Genomic DNA, 7,986 nt, shown 5'->3' with positions numbered 1-7,986 from the left:
TGCGACAGAGAATAAGTAGTATTTAATCGACAATAATTATTTAATAAACTTTGAATTTCTTTTTTATTTTATGGGTCAGAATTGCGAAAATGAAGACCGTTAACATGATAGGTTAGTCTGTTTTTAAATGTTTAACTGGCAACGGGAGTTGAAATATTGAACTTGAAAAATGCGAATTTGAATGATGAGTGGGCTTTGCAGCATTGCATATATTGACACGATTTTGACGGCAGTAGCATGCGCAGTGTCGCCATTTTATATATATGCGATGCGAGGAGGCCCACTCAGAGATCTTACAAGTCCGTTTTTTTTTTTACTTTCTACACTTAGAACTACATTGGCAATTGAAAAACAATGGTCTTCCCTTCACTTTTAACACTCTTTTAACTTCGGAATATGATATTGCCCTTTAAAATCTAGAGTAAGCAATTCCGAGGGACTTCAGCGACTAAAGTAGTGAAAGGCGAAAGCCTGAGTGCCGCATTCGGTTACGCAACTAGAACTAATTAGTAATTATTACCTAATTATTCGATAAATGGGTTTTAATTAGTAAATAATGAATTACATATTCGGTCATTATTACTTGATTAATTAATATTTGATCATTGCTTGCCATCTGACCATATAAGGCATGCATTCGTGCATACCGTGGTGGTGCTCTGTGATTGGTCGAGACCTCTATGGCGTCATCCCTCCTCGACCAATCAGAGCCGCCGCAAAAGCGGAACACATTTTGTCCACGACAGCATGAGCCATTAAAGGCTTTCGCCTAAAAAATTGGTCGTGGCTTGGCTCAGTTATTGCAATACATAGGGATCGAGAGCTACGTTTAGCTTAATTTAGCCTTGGTTTAGATTTGCTTTGACTCTACCGGTTAAAAAATTAAAGGCACAATTGCGTATCGGTATGCATGTGAAGCAAAAGTTTATACTTATAATTCATCGACGTTCATTGGTTTGATGGAGACGCAGTCTGATCGGTGGTCTGTAAATATAGTTTAGCGCCATTTCTGTCTTTGACAAACAGAATAGAGCTTAATTATTAAACCGTGTTCACACTACAGTCGCACCCGCCATAAGTATATTTATCGCATTTTGCATAGCTACTGGAACTCCCGTTTGCGTAGCTTGCAACCGTCTATGTTCGCACTGGGCCGTTAGGTAAGATACGTTCTTTACGACCGGCCAATCACAGCTCTGGACCAACTGGGTTTTGCATTTCTCAACATGACGCCGGTTCGCAAGCGGCTGCTAGCGGAGGTCGATGCTCTTCAACCTCAAAATGAGATTATCAGCGTCTATGCGCTCAACCTACGTAGACGGACGCGTGTTAGAAGAATGGGAGTTCATCAAATCTTCTTCGATAACGCGTGCCTGTCAGTCACAGGTAGTGTGTCAGTACGCCAGCTTCCGTCCTCACTCTTCCCCAATACTCTGTTGGCGAATGTTTGATGGGCCGCAGCTGACGGGGTCCAGCAACACTTGGTCAAAGGAGCAAGGCGGCATCTTTCTTTTCGACAACCCCCTCTCGCATGTAGTTCCGGCGTGCGGTCCGTCTGCATCTCTGCTTGCGATATCCAGTTTACCATTGCCCCGGAGCGAGAGCGATCTTGGAGACAGTACGGGGCGGTGACTCAAAAGGTCGTTCTACTGACTCCAAACAATGAGCCGGAGCGTGCGACAGACACAGAAACATCCGCGGAATCCGCCCCCCCCCCCCCCCCCCCCCCTCATCGGCCTTTCGCTGCAGGCCAACTATTCCCTCACTTGTCAACGAAGCCGATGGGCTGCGAGAATGCACTGCTGGGACGAAACGGCAGCGCACCACCGTCAACCTTATCCACGCTCGCCCGACGCCATAACTTCACTCTTTTAAATAAACGAGCTGAAGTATATGATTGTTGCTATAGTTTGCCCGCACGTGAAACAAAATAAATATTGAAAAGCACTTGCTGCTTTGACTCGGCGCACTGGCAAATAGCAGCCAGGCTCTAACCAGGCGGTTGGAGCCAGTGGCAAGCTCGAAGACGTGGACAAGACGATGCCTTCGTATCGGTTATTGAAACGAAGAAAAAGTCGTTCTCGAAAGTCATGCGGCGCGAAGCAACCAGATGCATAATTGCGCCCAAAACCACATCAGAGTTCATGAAGCACGCAGGAAGTTCCACGGAAGCTCAACGCGCCAGCTTCCTAATTGAACAGCTCATGCTACATTATTACGACAAGCGTTTTGGTTTTTTCTTCGTCGGCTAGGAAAGAAAGACGTCGGACATAGCCAATTATGTGCCAGCCTTGTTTTGTGTGTGCGTTCCTTGGGTTCAGTAGTCGAGTGCCCTAACCATTGAGCTACCGTGGTGGAGTCTCGCATTCCGAAATAAATGTTTTTAGCACCAATATGAAGCAAAATTATTCAGTGTTATGGTACAATGGACCAGGGAGTTCATAATTGGCGCCTTAGTACAGTTCCGCTAATCTTTCTGCGCGCGCGTGCCGCATGCGCTCAGTTGCGGTTTTGTGCGAAAGGAGCCCCTAACTTTCTCAGTGAACGACGTTTTGTTCGTTTCAAAAAGTGTCGTGGCATCGTGTTGTCCATGACTACGAACTCACCTCTGCGACTGACCACCAGGCTGTGTTGATCAAAAAGTTGATTGGTGAATGAAGTTAAGAACTGTGGATTTTTAACCTTGGGGTCTGGACCTTCGCCGCTGATAACAGTATGTCCATGAAAATATTCTTCGAAGCACATTATACTCATGAGTTTTAGAAACTGCACAATGAAACACCGGGCTGCTCTGCGTATGCAGATCGCTTGGCAAAGTTAGATAATGTTGTCAAGAGATGAGATTTAATAAGATGCTCGTTGTGATGCAAGCGTGCAGCGAAGACTGTTGTGGGATTGCTGTGCAGCAACATAGCCCTGCATTCTACTCCAAGGTCTGCAGCGTTAGTGGAAGGAGCTTGGTTACTTGCAGGATCAATTGCCACCTACCACGGTTGGCAGGTGACAGTTGAATTAATTTTGTCGCCAGGGGCACTCGCGCATTAAGGGTAGAAAATATACCGAGTCTGCCACTAAAGTCGTTAAACTTGGAAGGGTTTCCTATAGAAGCATAAAAATAAAGTTTGAGCATGATGACTGTCACCACCACGTTTCAAAGGGGACGTTCCGTCCATCCGTCCATCCATCAATTACCTGCCAGAGTAGCAAAGAGAAGGAAATCTTTCCACATTTAGGCGGAATATTGAAAGTAGGAAGAGACAGGGTGACCTCGGGCACTTATGGAGGAGGAATGCGCGCCCGGAAGGTAGCTGCCACGGCAGAGTACAGAGCTGCAATGTGGCTGAACCAAAGCCATCACAGCTTTCGCTGATTCATGTCTTCAGCCTGTAGCATAGGTCCACAAAATTAGTTTTAATGGTGTCTGGCAAACGCATTATAATGGCTATGAGTCGTGTAATGCTTGCATATACTCTACACCTCACAGTGCTGTGGACTGACAGCTTGGGCTCCACATTTGAAATGATGAGAATAGAACCTACAGGGACCCTTGGATTCCGAGTCGCTATACTCCTTTAGGCCATACAGGCACGTTCGTGGGGCTTGGTTAAAGCGGGTCTTCATATCGGTATGTCGCTTCGGCCGTCCGGTCTTCCACACGGCCATGCCTCTGGCAGGTGCTAGTTGGCAGGTGACATGGTACTGATTGGTCGGCAGAAATTGGTGCATTGAACTCCACCGTTGGCTTTAGTCTGCATGGTCGTGACTCACGGTCACTAAAATGTCTTCGCATTCCCGCGAGGGCAGTTCTCGCGACCACTAGCAAAACAAATCGTAGATATTTAGTGTGGACTGCTCCCTTCTTTTTTTTTTTTTTTATCGAGGTTCACACGGTTTGTCACTTTTATCGCTTTAGGTTCATGGCAGACTTGTGCGCAACTCGTAACAAGTAACTGATTACCTTTGATAAGTAAAACGCTTTCCTCGAATTATGTATCAAATGGATTACCGTTTGTAAGAAGTAACGTTCTCGGTAATCCAAATATTTTTCGGTAATCGGCTGCTAGTGATGCCGAACTCCCTCCCCCCCCCCAAAAAAAAAAAAAAAACACGGTAGGATAGCTTCGAGAGCTGCACGAATTTCCCCTGTGTTAAAGCGACAATAGTCTAGCCGCGGGATGTACGTGCGCGATAGGATGCCCACACATGCCACCAACCGCGAGGGACCTGTACCTGACTGACCCCGGGTTCCGCTCTTTGTATTTCACCACTACGGCACAACAGAATGTCAAGTTTTGTGAGCCCGGGCTTCATCCCTCAAAGCGCGAACAAGAGCCAGGCACAGCGCTTCGAGTAACTTCGAGACTGTGCGCAACTGCTTCGTGTGATAAAGCAACTCACTTCCTCCAGGCGCGTACCTATATCACAATACTGTTCAGAGTCGCTACCGAAGGAAACGGGAAGAAAAAAAGCCTGAAGGAAAATATGAAAAACAACTGCAGGTGAAATTAATGATGTGCGTGCTGCAACAGACCATAGGCGAAGAAGCCGCATCAGCTCATTACCAGATGTTGATGAAAGACGCATGGCTGCAATTCATGGGCTGTAAATAAGCACTTAAATCAGTTATATTTCGGATCAAGTAATTGTCAGTTACTTATTTTGTAACGAGTACAATGCTGGTGTTTGATGTGCTAAATTGCTGCTCTCAAACTCAAAAAGAAGGCAAAAAAAAAAGATCAATTTTCGTTCGATCTTGGAAAATAGTAACAAGCAATTTAACATCGCGTATCCGAAATGGTGTACGACCTTTACCAAAAGGTTTACTGGTCATCGAGGCTTGTGTTCCGAGACATGCCGAGGGGCTCGTTACGTATCAGCAGCGCTCTGGATGTGTTGAATATAGAGAAAACTCCCGTCCCTTCGACAGTTAGTACTTGTGCGGATGTCGCAATACGCTCAATATACGCTAGAAGCAAAAATTCCCACTTCGTCTTAGGCTGTATGCCCGCTCTCCGACTCCATCCGAAGCGTGGCCTTGTGCTCCTTGAAAAGCCTATAGAGCATGATAACTCACTTTTAGCAACGCGCATACGGTCTTGGTTCCCAAGACTGATGAGCCAGCCATGCTTTTAAAAGTTACAAGCTATAGACCGATCACGTTAACAAATGTTGATTATAAAATTCTGATGAAGGTGTTAGCTAAGAGATTGCAATACATTATAAAAGATATTGTTGGACCTCATCAAACATGTGGAATAAAGACCAGAAGCATATTTAATAATATTCATGTAGTGCGTAGTGTGTTCGAGTGCTGCGATGCTCTAAACAGGAGAGTGGCCATGGTTCAAGTTGATTTTGAAAAAGCATTTGATCGTGTATCTCATGAAATATTGTACTGTTTGTTGGAACATATTGGTGTTGGTGCCGTTGTACTTAAAGGAGTTAAAATGGCTTATGCATGTTGTTCTACACGCCTTATGATTAACAAAGTGTTATCTGAAAGAATTGATGTAAGAGCATCTGTGCGGCAGGGACGTCCACTGTCTCCTCTCCTCTTTGCTATATATTTGGAACCATTGTGTAGAATGGTAACAGCTAACGAATACATCCGTGGTTTTAAGCTGGGAGTATGTGAAGTGAAAATATTGGCATACGCTGATGATGTGGCGCTTTTTTGTGAAGACCGCGAAAGCGTTTCGGAAGCTTTGAAAGTAACACAAAGGTATTGCAGGCAGACTGGTAGTGCTGAATTTAAAGAAAATTCTCGGAGTCTGGCACGGGGAATGGGAAGATGAACCGGAAATTTTCTGTAGAGTAAGATGAGCTACAAAGCCCGGAGTTTATTGGGGAGTCCCTTTGGGCAAATACGGGGAAAATACGAATTACTGGAATGAAAAAGCGGAAGAAATACGGGAAAGGACGAAAGGATGGATGGGACGTAACCTCTCTATTTTCGCCCGTGCGACTGTATGCAATACCTTTTTGGTGGCAAGAATAATGTATTTACTTCAAGTATTGTATTGTACTCGAATCAATATACAAAGGTTCCATCGTGTATTTGCGGTCTTCATTTGGTCGTCCAACTGGGAACGAATTAGCAGAGATAATCTCTTTCGGCGAGTTAAAGACGGAGGGTTGTCTCTAATGCATTTATATGTGCGGCAGATGGTTTTAAGGTTTTGTTTCCTACGTGACCAAAAAGATGCATTCCTGGGAACTTTTATGCAAATCATGCTATCCAGTGCAATTCCAGAGTTTATAGCCTCTTCATGCTCTGCTCGGGGATACACTGTGTCACGCTTCCTGCGAGAAGTGGTGTGGTCGTTCAGGTTTTTGCGCGTGCGGTACTCTGTAGAGTATTTAACGACGGTACCACCTAAGCGGCTGTGCAAGGATCTTATTTCACAGTTGTTCCCGGCTCCATTGTACAAAACCTTATACTGTGAAGGCCCAGGGAAAGAAGTGCTCAAGCGAGTTAAAAACATGACTGTTGCACCGGGCGTAAAAACATTCTTTTTTAAATTGCATACAGGAACCCTCCCTGTCAAAACATGGATGGAAGAAAAGGGCCTTTTTGTACTTTGGGGCTCAAACTGTCTACTATGTAGGAAACCTGAAGCAGTTGAGCACGTGTTCCTGGATTGTTGGGATGCGGTGTTTTACTGGGATGTGTTACAAAGGACACTTAAAAAAGACCTGCCATTGACGCCACGTGGAATTCGGTACTTGACAACTGTTAATGATGATTTTCAGTATGACCTCATCATGCTATTGGGCCTTCACCGTATTTGGAGGAGTAGGATGGCTTATAGACACTGTGATGTCGATGCACGATCTGTATGTGATTATTTTGTTGAACAAGTGTATAAACTAAAAGAAATTTTGAAGCAGCAAGACGCTGCGGAGGAGGTCTTGAGTCTGATGGGCGAACTTGTGGTAATGAAAGTTCATTAGAGACGGTTGTCAGCCAAGGAGCATGGCAACCACGATCTTTGATGTATTTGTACCAATTCATGCAATAAAGAAAAAAAAAAGAAGCGTGGCCTTGTGGTAGAGCATCCGTCTCGTGTTCGGGAGGTACCAGGTTCGATCCCTGGCGCCGCCGGGTACCCACCGGTTTTTCAATGGGTACAAGCTTTCCCCCTGCCTGGTGCTCGGCTCTTTGGGATGAAATGTTTGGGAAAATGGTCATAGGTCCCAAATAGTTGCTCTGATGTGGCAGGGATGAGTTCCGCCATCGGACAACAATAAGTCTGCCTTGTACGGTAAAAGCCCATTATGTGGCCCTTTTCTTCTGAGTTTTCGCGTGTGCAGGACACGACTCCTTTTCAGTTTTGAACCCCGTGAAACACGGTAACTCGAACCACCTTTACAGGCTGAAGTGTTCGAAACTATTTTGCCCCAGAAGGAGCGCAGCGGGGTTTGCGGAGCCTCTTCCAAGCGCACACCCCTGAGAGAGCCGGGCGCCAGGCCGGGGTACGCTTGTACCCATTTTTACCGGTGGGTGTCCGGCGGCGGGTTTCGAACGAACCACCTCCCGCAGTCGAGACGGACGCCCTAACCACTGGGCCCCGGCCTCCACTTGTGCACATCGTTGACGAGTCATTTTTTGCTCACACTTGTTAATTAGCATATATTCTTAAGCTACCGCCTTATGTTGAAGACCAGAAGGCGTAGGTGTAGCCATTGTAAAGTGACAGTGTTCTGGGAATAAAAAGAAAACTATTCCAGCCAAGGCAAACATTCCGTGATCTGGATTTTGGGATCAGAATATGAACGCAGCCTTGTTCGACTTAACGACGGGTTAGGAATGCCCATTATTCGACATGCAATCTTAAAAGCAGGGCGCCGAACAAAACACTTAAGGCTTCGATTGCCAATCTTGAATTAATTTATCTGTAAGTCAGTTGTGGCAGTTTAAGACACTAAACCGAAGGGTGGCAAATCTACGCGCTTAGATATTCGCTAGTATTCTGTAGATGAAAC

The sequence above is a fragment of the Amblyomma maculatum genome, chromosome 1 (assembly GCF_055883805.1).
Source record: "Amblyomma maculatum isolate TAMU_Amacu chromosome 1, ASM5588380v1, whole genome shotgun sequence".
Lineage (NCBI taxonomy): Eukaryota > Metazoa > Arthropoda > Arachnida > Ixodida > Ixodidae > Amblyomma > Amblyomma maculatum.
Note: the sequence above shows the minus strand (reverse complement) of the source record.